Here is a 13,822-nt window from a genome sequence, read left to right on the forward strand (position 1 = left end):
AACTCGGTTAGACATCTGAATAGCCTGGTAGTGCCTCTATATAGCTCGGAGGAGAATATAAGGATCTTAGTTGAGTGTGAGTACAACCTGACCAGCTTGATGGGATGGTTGATAGCCTAGAAATCGTTGCAGAGAGTGTGGACCTAGAGAGCTTGATAATGGATGAGGTAATCTTTGACAATCATGAAGTTACTTTGGAGATCATCTCGGTTAACTTAAAAAGTAAAGAATTTGGAGATGGTTTGGTAAACGTGCTTGATTTCATAAAAAAATGGTGTGAAAAACGTGGAAAAGGCAAACGTTGAACGCGAGGATCAACAGAGAATGAGGAAATCGAAACTATTAGGGAAAGTGATACAACAAGCTATAGAGAAGAAACTCAAAGAGAAAGATGAGGAGATTTATCATATAAGGACGACTTTGTTACCAAAATAGGCAAAAATAGATCATATATTACGAAAATAGGTAAATTCAATTCAAAATACCAAAATGGGGAAGTCGTGGGGGGTCAAAACGACTTCAAATGAAGAAGTCGTGCCCCCCCTACACGACTTCACACTGTGCATTTGACCAGTGGTGAAGTCATGAACCCCAAAAACGACTTCTGGGTCCTGTAATCGATTACAAGATACTGGTAATCGATTACACAATGTTGAAATCGTGACCCCCTTGCACGACTTCAGTGTAGTAGGCAAAAATGCAACTGGTAATCGATTACGACACTTCTGTAATCGATTACCAGTGTTTTAAGTGTGCAAGAACCACCCTCGTAAGCGATTACAAGCTTGTTGTAATCGATTACCAGTGTGTTTTGGTTGGTTTATGAAAATTATTTTGCAGTTTACATATTTTATGTATTGTTTGTGTTATACGAAAAAAGAAATTGTGGTTATTATTTAATGAATGGAAACAAATTTGAAGAAAAGAGAAAAAAAATATTAATAAAAAATATTAATAGTAATATATTAATAATCGATTTGATTACAATTGGGTAAGATTAAGAAATAACTAATGACGAAATGGACAATTTCCCTTATGATTACCTTCGTTGCGGTAGTAAGAGCATTTTTTTGGCTTATCTGGATTGGATTGATCCATTTCATTATGAATCCTATTTGTAGATGGTCTTCCGGATGCCTTGCGTCGCATTTTAGGATCTGGTATGAAGTTTGGACCTATATACGCAGACCAATAATCTTGATTTTGGATTGGGTGAAATTGTACTTCATATGCCTTGAAAATGTTGTTAAGACTGTATACTAGATCGATTACTTGGGTCAGTGGGATATGCGAAAATGCACAAACATCAATGACATGATGACATGGGAGACGAGTAGCCTGGAGGTAACCACAATCACACCACCATTCATTTAGGCTGACCTTATAGGAAAGTGGAACAGGGCGGTATTGATGAGGTGTTGAAATTTCCTGAACATCAAATTCAGAATTTTCACGGTTGTAGCGATGAACATGACAAAATGTGGATTGTTGTTGATTTTTCCTAATGATGTCGGCGATTTGTTCAAGAAATTGGTGGCCTGCTTGTAGCATATAGTTCGCCTTTAATCCTCGTTCAACAAACCATGATTGTGTCCTCTCAAATGTTGTTCTTATGAGAGCACATATTGGTAATGAACGTGCTCCCTTTAAAATGGAGTTGGTGCACTCAGCAAGATTAGTGGTCATATGTTCATATCTTCTCCCTCCATCAAAAGCCTGAGACCATTTTTTTAATGGGATTTTATTTATCCAATCAACTTGTTGTGGGTATTGGTTTCTTAATGCAGTAAGTTTTGTCGTGACAGTTGGTTGCTTGACCTCGTAAGCTGTAATGACGTAATAAATATATAAAGTTTAGAATAATGTTACAAAATTATAAAAGTAAAAGTGTATTAAAAATGTTTGTAGTAGTACCTAAATTGATGAATTGTTTTTTGAGGTCATGATTTTTGAATTTGTTGTTGAAGTTGGATGCTAGATGACGTATGCAATAAACAGAGTTCAAACCATCTTGTTCCCAACCAACTTCTTCTGATCTTAAGGCTGATAGGATACCCTTTCCTCTGTCAGTGATGATGCAAATATTTTGTTGAGGGCAAACATGTTCTTGAAGTAGTTGAAAGAACCATATCATGGCCTCCTTTGTCTCACCTTCTACAATGGCAAAGGCCAATGGAAAATGATTTCTATTGCCATCTTGAGCTATGGCGGTGAGCAAAGTTCCATGATATTTACCCGTTAGAAATGTACCATCAACTTGGAGAATGGGTTTACAGTATTTGAATCCTTGTATGCAAGGACCGAAAGACCAGAAAACTCTTTCCATAATATAGCAATTATTGTCAGTTTGTCCATCAATCTGCACTGGAGAACCTGTGCATTGTAAAATTGTACCTGGATTTGCATCCTGATGGAAGAACTAATTGGCTGATTCGGGTGGAGGAACAAATCAACCAAGCTCACCTCTGACTTGGACCATAGAAGCACCCAGCAATGGAAGAGGTGCTTCGGCAATGCAGCGGAATGGGTTGAAGATGATTGGAGGAAACAGAAAAGTGTGGAAGCCACTCTGAAGAGGTGTTCGATGGTTCGATTGGAGAAGATGTAATGACTCGGTGATAAAGATAAGGTTGAAGTAAAAGGAAAGTGGAATGAAATAGTGGTTCGGTGAAGGAGAAACTGAAGCACAATTTCAAACGGTGGTGTTCTGTGAATTGGAAAGTGAAATGGAGGCAGAGATTTGGGTGCTGAAATGTGATGCGGATGGGTGGAGATATGCTAGTAATGGAGCCTAGCTAGGGAGAGAGGCTAGAGGAAACTCTCAAGCTCTCTCTCGGTGACCTTCAATAAGAAGAAAGTTCTGGACAACATCAACAGAAAATAATTCTTCATTCAAATCAAAGGTGGGTTACAAGCAATGGAGCAAGGTATTTAAAGGAGAAACAAAGCTCCTGGTTCACGCCTACACTTAGCTACGTTAGCTATGATGCAAGGAAGCAAGTGCTAGATGTGCAAGGGTGAATAAACATGAAGCTCCACGTGGACAATAAGCAATCAACTTGGTGAAGAAACGTGAATGGCTACGTGAGCAACAAGCTAGCAGCACGTGGACAACAAGTTTGGTGCAGTTTCAGCCACTGAGCACAAACTCCATTCCACTGGTGCTAGGCTTCTTTCTTGTTCAACAAAGCTGCTAGAATATGGCACACATTGGGCTTCCTAGAGTAGCTTGCTAGAAAATTGTATAATGCATCCAAGTGAAGATTTAATCTTGATTCTCCATTCTTGATGTTTCCTTGCTTTTTGATTTATCAAGCTTCTTGGCTAGTTGATTCATGATCTCCTAGCTTTATTAGACCCTACAAAACACATATAAACATATTAAAGAGAATCCTACTAAGACTTAGAGAAATAAAATTAAGAAAGAGTCTTTAACAATCCTTCTTCACTTCCCTTTCTTAGCCTTAGCTTAAGTTGATACTCCTTTGAATGGAATGCCCTAAATGGGTTTCCATCACATCCTTCACGGCATGCAACCACCTCGACATGTGGTTATAAGAGTCTTCCCAGTCTCCAAACTCCATAGCAAGAGCCTTTTGTTTAGCGATCCAAGCTTTTCTTTATGACACAAAATATCTGAATCGAGCTTGAATATCTGCAATCAAACTCTTGATTAGAATGGAGGGGTTTGTCCGGACTGAATTTGATATGATCGCGGCAATGTGAGTACTATCAAGATTTGTATGATCTTGAGATAGTATGGTTGAGAAACACGAATGTTGTCAGTCGATATTCTTGATTTCCCAATATTTATGGACTTTGCTATAAGCTGCCCTCAAACGCCATTGACAACCGTTGTGGTATTCCACACAACGAATAACATAAATGTTGGGCTTCGATTCAACAACGGTCGTCGTCATTGTTGTCATCTTGAAGTATGTTATCTAATTCATCATCGGTGCTGAATTCATCAACATTATCTAATATCAAAGGTTGTTCGTCAATGATTTGCGATGATGAAGATGGTGCAAAGTTCCCCGATGCCATCAGGAAATAGATGTGTGGGAGAAAAAAATAAGATTGGAGTAGAATGAGATTTGTTGGTAGTGGAATTTAGATAAGAAGATGGATTGCTGAAAGATTCATATATATAATAAAATTTCAAGTGTGAAGGTTACTTTGTGCATTGTAGGTGTTACGGTTTGAAGTAGGAAAGTACTGGGCAATAGAGCAGTGTCATATATGTATAGGGTTGCATGCATTCAATAACTTATAAGCTATGTATAGGATTACATTTATTTGATTCCGTATAAAGTAATAGGCAGTGGTATGATATATCATTTAATTTTCATGACACGTTTTTTGTATTACTTATAGATGTTGAGAGAATATTTTTTTTTCTTTTTAAGAAATAAATAATTTACTATTTAGATGTATGAAAATAATTTAGTATTTCAATAATGTCAAATTTGTAAAAATAAAATTTTTGAAATATGATTTAAATTTAAAAAAAATGGAAAAAGTGAAGTCGTGCAGGGGGACACGACTTCACCTAATGAAGTCGTGTACCCTCCCCACAACTTCACTTTTCCCATTTTTATTTTTATTGACATCCTTTTTTATTTACAAAAATTAGTTTTTAACTTTAAAAAAATGCTTAAAAATTCAAAAATAATTTTAGAAACTTAGATACATTTAATTTAAAAAAACATTTTGGGCCATGTATAAGGTCTTATAATAATTATAATGATAATAACGTTGTGTTTGGATTATTAATTGAAGTATTACATATGTACTTCACCTTAGGCTTTGACCTTTGATCTTAGGTGTGCTATTCATTATGCATGCTTTCCTATTCATTATGCATGCCTCTCTTCACCTCTGCAGATTTAAAGATTCCTTGACGTTGCACCACTCATTTGTCATAGTTGTTGTGCATCCCATCTTGTCAAGCACGTGAAGTTGTTTGTATGGGCATCAATGCTTCGTCAATAAATTGGTGGAGGGAACCTTACTACCATTGTATTATGATTTCCAATTGTTTGTGCCATCACAAACCACTTAATTTTTTTCATTGGTTTTACATCCCAGTTTCAAACAAAAATATTCGAAATGACTTCTGCACGTCAACTTCCCGTTGATATGTCCCTTCTACGTCTTCAAGACAAACACATTGTGAAGGCAATTTGGGAAGGCAATGAACGAGTTATTTGCCCTCGAAGACATGCAATCTGGATAGCAAACCATGTTAATGAACTTGATGAAAGAATCATGAATCTTCTACAGGCAGCGGGGTTTACCCATATTTTGAAAGCGTCAAATATGGAAATAAATCACCAGCTAGTGACTGCTTTGGTTGAGAGGTGGAGAATTGAGACTCATACTTTCCACTTCCCTCTTGGTGAAAGTACTATTACATTGGAAGACGTTGCACTGCAACTGGGGCTTCCAATTGAAGGTCATGCTGTCACTGGCATCAGTAGTGGTCCTCTAACATGTTTTCGTCAACAACTACTAGGAGATGTTCCTCCTGAGAACAGTGTCAAAGGCAACATAATTAAGTTGTCTTGGCTGAATAACACATTTCGCCATTTGCCTCATGATGCCACAGATCAGGTTATTCAACAATACACTAGAGCGTATATGTTGATGATAATTGGCAGCATCCTGATGCCAGATACATCTGCAAGCATGGTGCATTTGATGTATCTACCCCTTTTGGCTAACCTGCAGAACGTCTCAAAGTATAGCTGGGCATCCGCAGTGCTTTTCTGCTTGTATCGTGCCCTTGATTATGGGACTAGGGCTGACCAAGACAATATCGGAGGGTGCATGATCTTGTTACAATGCTGGGCATGGGAAAGAATAACATGTATTTCCCCACAAATACTTGAAGTCACACAAGAAGACATTTCTTATGGTGCAGTTTTTCCCTTGGCGAAAAGATGGTGTCGAACAACAAAGTCAATATTCCATGATACGACAACTGTACAACAATTTCGTCAAAAGTTAGACGACCTATCACCTAGACAGGTATTTTTGACCTCTGACATATGTTGATGTATTTATTTTGCACTAAATGTGGCTTAATTTGTTTTTAAACAAAAACTTCAATATGTCAATTTATATGGACACCGTACATACGTGATGACATTTGTCAAATCATTCCAGTCGAAGTGCCCCCTACTTGTCGGGCAGTTGTGCCTCTGATATGTTTCTCTATTGTAGAATACAAACAATCAGACCGTGTGATGCGTCAATTTGGATTTCGACAAAATGTCCCCCATCCACCAATGAATATAGATGAGGAACATAAACAAGATATGAGAGGACGCGCAGATTGGAATTGGCAAGAACACCATGAACAGTGGATTGCATTATGGAATGACCGTCATAATCGTGTATTTAACGGTATTCCATTCCAAAAAAATGGTCACTTGCGCGATGAATCCGAGTACATGCAATGGTATATAACTCATACAATCTGCTCCCACCTTTTAAATTATGAAAGCCTTATTATCTTGCGATCCTCAATCAAACATTGTATTAAGCAGTATGACATGGAGCACGAACAACAGTTCCAACCACCATCTGCATATCGTGCATCACCACCATATCATGACCCACAAAGGTCTTCTTCTGACCATCTCAACTATCAACATCCATCTCCGTATTCAAGGTTCGAACAACACATCCCACCGACATCAACATATCCTCAGGTTGAAACCTCTTATTTCGCCTTTCCACCGACAACACCGTTCAGTGGAGGTCCATCATCTTTTAGTGGAGGTCCTTCCAATTATTTTGCAACCTCGACAATGACTCCATCTTCATACCAACACGCTTCTTCGTCACAAAACGTGTATCGACCGACCCTTGATTTCCAATACCTTCAACAGTCCATTGAAAGTCATCCCAGTGATGAAGACCAACACACGCAGAGTCCCGCACCACAACAACAACAAAGGCGAGGCCAATGACAACGACGAAGACCAACATGTGGGACTGGAGGACATAGATAGATTCCAATTCAATTTATTTATAATTATGTACTTTGTTTATATTTTCTTAATTAATCACAAATATTTATGTCATAAGAAACTTTTATCCTTTTCATTTCTTATTGCACATCATGTAAAAACAAATATATATATATATATATATATATATATATATATATATATATATATATATATATATAAATCAATCTTAATATATAATGCATTGAATTAAAACTAAAGCAACAAATAAATCAAATTTTGAACCAATAGACACTAGTAATCGATTACAGTTTATTCTGTAATCGATTACCAGATACACCCTGTAAACGATTACAGGTTTTGCTGTAATCGATTACCAACCAAACCCTATCCTATAAATTCAACTTTTTCTCTCTCCTCACAAACACACACTCATTCCCACTCGATCTGCAGCACCTCCCCACGGTTTCAGCAGCTCTCCAACCTCAAAAATCACTTCCTCTTCCACTAGTTTCACTTCTAAACAACATTTTTCCACTCTCCTTTCAATTCTCTTCAATTTGCACTGATTGAAATCTCAAATGGCGAAATCTTCAAAGAGGCAAAGAGTTAGAGGCTCATATTCTACAGCTGTGGGACGTCGCCGCCGTCAACTTTCACCCCCTGAAAGCTCACCCTCACCACCACCGTCACCGACTCCAACACACCAAAATCTTCAATTTTCTACTCCTGCACTAGCTGAAAGGTATTTCTCACTTTTTAATGACCGTCAAATCATTGACCCAAAACACCTAGATGACCAATATTTCGAAGATCACAGTTTTGAATTTTTTGGCATGTTGAAAAATATGGGATTGGATGATTTTGTCTGCGATGTTGCGCGTTATTATCCTAATTTGGTACGTGTCTTTTATAGTAACCTCAAATTTTCTGATAATGGAACAATGAAAACTGAGGACAACAATGTCAAAATGATTATCAAACCCAGCATTTTTGCTTCCATAGCCAACCTCCCCTCTGTTGGGTTGAACTTTGAAGGTAAATTATTTGAGGATTAGGTCGATCAATACAATATCCGCGTAGCAAGACAATTGATTTGTTTGCCACACAATCCTCCTACGAGTAGAATTCTAGCCGGCAATATGACAGCTGAGGCTAGAATATTACATTATGTTATATGTCGTGTTTTGTTTCCACGTGTTTCTAACTTTGCACAGGCAACCGAGGAAGATATTATGTTAATGTGGATAATAATGATGGCAAAGCAGATAAACTGGACCCATCTCATCCGACATAGGATGAAGAAGGCTTTGAGGCCAGGTGCTCCTTTACCATATCCAATTTTGGTCACCAGGATCCTATAACATTTTGAAATTCAATTGGAGGATGAAATATCTGTCCCACCTAGTAGGCATACCACAATATCAGGAGGAGTGATACAGTCATTTGGATTAACCAGAAACGCTGACAACAGATGGGTTCACAGAAATTCTCCTCCTCCACCTCAACGTCAAAATCAAGCACCTCCTCAACTACAACCACCACCACCACTTGTTCAACAACAAACTACTTCATTTGATGACGTCATGAGGGAGATCAACGATCTCAGAACATTTGTTGGGGACAACTTCAATACACTCAATGAAAGCATGAATGCAAGATTTGAACAATTGGAGCTGAACATGGGTGACCGCTTTGATACTATTGATGCTCGAGTTGAGCATGTGGAGCACGACATTGACTATCTCCGTCGTCATTTTGGTCCACATGGTGGATCATCTTCCTAGATGTCTTTCAATGTGTACTGTCGTTTTTTTTTTTTAATTTAAGCTTCTTCCTTTTGTAATGCATTTTGAATTCAATAAAAGACTACAAATTTCATTTATGATTTTGTCTTATGATTTTACTTTCTTTGTTCTATTCACATTAAATTAATTACTCTTCCTATACATAACAATACATCACCACAATGTCATCAACAACAATGTGTGCTTACAAATATTCAAATCATTACACATAATTAACTTCAAATAATGCTTTACAACACAATAGAAATTTTCATAAACCAACCACAACACACTAGTAATCAATTACAACAAGCTTGTAATCGCTTACCAGGGTGGTTCTTGCACACTTAAAACACTGGTTATCGATTACAGAAGTGTCGTAATCGATTACCAGTATCATTTTTGCCTATTACACTGAAGTCGTGCAGGGGGGTCACGATTTCAACATTGTGTAATCGATTACAGGATCTTGTAATCGATTACAGGACCCAGAAGTCGTTTTTGGGGTGCACGACTTCACCACTGGTCAAATGAACAGTGTGAAGTCGTGCAGGGGGCACGACTTCTTCATTTGAAGTCGTTTTGGCCCCCACGACTTCAAATTTGGTCAAAATTTGCCCATTTACGTAATATAGGCAAATATGCCTAGTTTGGTGCAAAAGCCTATAAGAACGCTAAATTAGATGCTTAAAAAAAAAGTAAAAAGTCTTAGCATGAAGAACCAAGTGTGGAGGGAATTGGCATAAAACAATTAGAAATAGGAGTTTGGTAATGTTAGCGAGGAAGTGGATAAAAACGAAATGTGCGGAAACATAAACAATGATGTTATGTGCAATGAGGATAGTGGTAGATGGAAAGAGGAAAATCATGAAAGAGTCGAAGCTACAGTAGCCCATGGTTGAGGCATGGTTAATAAGACTGTCGAGTGAAGAATTAGTGAAGGTTACTGGAAAGACAAACAAAGCAAAGGAGACATTGGCCAAGGTGAAGAAAGAGGACGACCACAAGGAAAGGGAAGAACTGGAGAAAAGTAAGGAATATGATTGTTCATGGAAAGAGTAAACTCGGTAAGGGATGAAAGAGAAAAATTTGAGTTTATGGGGGAGTTTTATTAGATAAACTTAAATTAAGGTGTTTTTTTAATTTCATTGATTTCGTTTCGAGTCTTATTCTGTTCCTGTTACTGGTTTTAGCTTTATAGATTTAGTTCCTGTTACTGTTTTTAACTCTAAAGATTTGGTTCCTCTTATTGCTTTTATACTTGTCCCATTAGTGTTATTGTTTTTATTACCGGACTTGTAGTTATTTAAGGACTGCGACATTTATTAATAAAATACACAAAATTACAAAATAAAATCATAGGTGTATTGAGTTTTATAGTCAGTGTTATCATGGGGTTCACCAAAGCCCATTTTGGATGGAGTTGCATATGTTTTCACACCTAAAAATGCATTAAAAAAACAATAAATTTTCTGAAGAAAAGATAATACTTGTGTCATGATTTAAGATTGGATTATCATGTAAAGTATATGATTTTTTTTTTAAAAAGCTAAACATTTTTAATTAATAGAAGAAAAAATTCCTTTTACACTAAACATGCCTTTAGTAAGTAAATAAGAAAGCATAAGAAGTAGTTAAATTACATAATGATAATGTTGGAGATCTCATATCAACTATAGATAAATTACATCTTACTAAGTTGATTTTGTAACATTAAATTAAACTTAAATTTAATACCTTAATATGTTATTTAGAGTTATAAAAATCTATCGTGTCATCTATTTATACTAGTGGAAAATGGTGATATTATAAAAAGATGTAAGATCAATTGTAGAGAAACCGATTTAATTCAAAATGTGATGACAATTTTGCAAATACTTAAAAGTATTTTAAATTGGTTATAGGGAGAATTGATTTAATATGTACATATTAGATCGGTTATAGAAAGAATCGATATAATATGTATATATTAAATCGGTTTAGGAAAAAACTTATCTAATATGTCTTTTTCAGTACAAAGCACGAAAATCCTTTTTAGTTTTTGAACTTCGTCTTCCCTCTCCTGCCTTCATTATTTCATCTTCTCTTTGTTGCAAAAAAATAACGAAGTTTTAGTCTCTTCACCACTCACTACCACCATCGTCGTGCTCTACTGCTGTCACGATATGCTTCAAAAAGCTTATTCTCCTCTTCAAGGCCCCTCTTCAACAATCAATGCAACAAATTACTGTTTTTTCCTCTTTTATAGTTGTCTCTTCTCAAGGCTTGGTGCTTTCCTCATCTCCTCTACAAATGAAATACAATCATGACGTTACTGATTTACTGAATGTGTGTCGTTGATCCCATAGTGTTTCACAAAGTCTCCTAGTTAACTAAGTGTACTGTCCACGATGCTTTATAGTTAGGGTGCAGTGTTCTCCATGGTGGTTCACTAATGCTAGTTCGTTGGTGCTAGTCCATGGTGGTTCATTGTTCTCTTCTTTTCACCTTTGCATGATCACTCTCTAGAAGGAGTGTCTCTCGTTTGTATGGTCACTTTTGAAAATATTATTTTCTTCTTTTTAGTTAAAGATATTAGATGGTTGGTCCCGAACCAATCTAATATGAATATATATTGGATATATTGTATAAGCGATGTAATATGCATATTACATCAGCGTATATTAAATCAATTTTGTAAAACTAATCTAACATGCACTTTAGAATTAATCTAATATATAACTATTGTAGAACTATTTTTCATTAGTTTTACCATACTTTTATTTTTATTTTCTCTCTTAACTTTTATTTTCTCTCTTAAATCTATTCAAAAGGAAAAATAATAGAAAAAGATAAGCTTATTTTAATTTAAACAAAATAGTAATTTATTTGATCTTCTACAAGTGTTGATTACAACGATTACCAAAACTAAGAAATAATTGAGCAATGTAGGAACTTATCTGTACATAACATGCAAACAACATTTTTATGTTTTGTTTCTTCCATCTGATTCAATGGACATCCCTCAGCTAACATGGAGGTTATGCTTTTGTGAGAGAAGAATATAAAATAGGGCACGCTTGTCTTGAGGTAGTATTTACTCTTTGTTTTCTAAGGGGTTTATGAAGACACATGGTATAAAAATCTGTATGAAAAGTAAAAATTAGTCAGACTTAAATGGAGATTAATCCACAGTTTATATTCCTTACCACTAAAATAAATATAAACAGTGTGAAATGTAGATGATGCAAAGCTAGCAATCTCATCACATGGCATGGCATCATTGCCAGCTTGCTCTGGTGAATAGAGTTAGATAATAAAGTGGCAGCCACTAACCAATACATAGTGTCAGGATGAGGTGCAGTCTGACCATTAAAACAACAATAATGTTTCATGGATTTTTATAATTATCATTGGTGAATGTCCTAAACCAGTGTGGTTGTGGTTCTTTTTTGTGCTGATACCTGATTGTACCCTCTTACACACCCCACCAGAGTGCAGAGGAATTTTGTTGGATGCTATTGCATCTTCCTTTCATCCAACAAATTAATCACAATGCTAATGATGTCACTCCTTGGCAAGAGATTTTTTAGTTACCATCACTGTTGGTCAAACCTGAAATCAGAGGTGAAATTAATGAAGGACACTGACATTCATTGAATATGTTGGCAGGACCACTAATTTAACCAATTTCATTTATCATTGAACTGGGATTGAATCAATTTTCTATGAGGTAGAAAGGTATACTTAGATTATGTTTTTCCCTGAATAAATACTGTCCACACGAACATGATCATATATCACATGAAAATATTTTCATATACCAATTAGTGTTTGAATCAAGGCTTTGAATAATGGTTTGAAGTTCTAGTTCAATCACAATATCAAGATGTTTGAGATCTTTGCAAGTGCAATATTGTGGCCGCCAGCATTTATCTCCAACAATAAAACATCCAAAACAAACCAACTATACCTTTAATTTTAGTTGTTTGTTAAAATGCATTTATTGTATGAAAACAAAAATCCTTGTCCAACTGAATGTAAGAAACAATTTGTTTGAGTCTAAAAAATAGAGTTAAAATTAAATGTAGAGAGAAAATGTAAGACAGACGAATTAAAATGTTAATATAGATAAATTTTTTGTTCTTATATAGCTGGTTTTATCTCCTCTTGTCCCTTTCTTTTGAGATAAGAGTTTTATATACTCTATCTATATGAATTAGTTGAAGAACAAAAACTTACTTCAACCGTCATAATTGGTTTGAAATAATATATATGCAAGTTGGAGTGTAAAACAAGTTTATAGTAATGCTCAAAAGTTTAGTGTTGAATGATGTTTGAGTGATGACAGTCTTAGTCTTGACCTAGATAGCACATGTTAGCACATGATAGAGAGTTGGGTATGCTTAGACACTTCAGTTAAGAAGATACAAAATTAATTTCCTCTCCTCCCAAAAGATACATTACTTTGACATTGAGATAATGTTTAAATAACATGTCTTATGACTCAAGTGTCAATCTACAACTTAAGCAAAAGAAAGTAAATATTGATTATTTTTCTTGTGCAATTTTTATCACTCAAATAATGTGGGTTCCTTAAGTGAAAAGATGTATTATTCAAGTTGTGTTCACACCTTTTAGTAATAGAAGGTCATTAAAAATCTTGTCATATTTTTATCATTAAACTTTTGTATTTTTTTTTTTAATTTTACCTTAAATTTTTAAAATAATTTAATTATAAGTTTTCAAAACATTGTTTACTCTAAAATGGTGTAACATCCGAAAAATACAGCAATAAACTATATAATAGAATAATTACATTTAATAATATTTCAGTTCAGTCTTACACTAAGGAGAGCGTACGGTTCTGGCCGAACGGCCTTTACAGAAAGAGTTACAAATTGAAACTATACAGCAATACAAAACTAACCGAACGGTTTACAAAATCATATACTGAACGATTGTACATACAAAAGGGGAAGGTGATCGAACGACCATCTCACTACACAACTACACTACTGACCGAACGTCCTACGGTTCGATCTTAACCTCAACTTCGACTAGATTCTCTTCCTC

General features: G+C 35.7%; 1 pseudogene; it reads right to left on the reverse strand.

Moving 5' to 3' along the window:
- Positions 1-1,008: 1,008 nt before the first annotated feature.
- On the reverse strand, positions 1,009-4,047 carry LOC108321406 (uncharacterized; annotated as a pseudogene).
- Positions 4,048-13,822: the final 9,775 nt, after the last annotated feature.

The sequence above is a fragment of the Vigna angularis genome, chromosome 1 (assembly GCF_016808095.1).
Source record: "Vigna angularis cultivar LongXiaoDou No.4 chromosome 1, ASM1680809v1, whole genome shotgun sequence".
Taxonomy (NCBI): domain Eukaryota; kingdom Viridiplantae; phylum Streptophyta; class Magnoliopsida; order Fabales; family Fabaceae; genus Vigna; species Vigna angularis.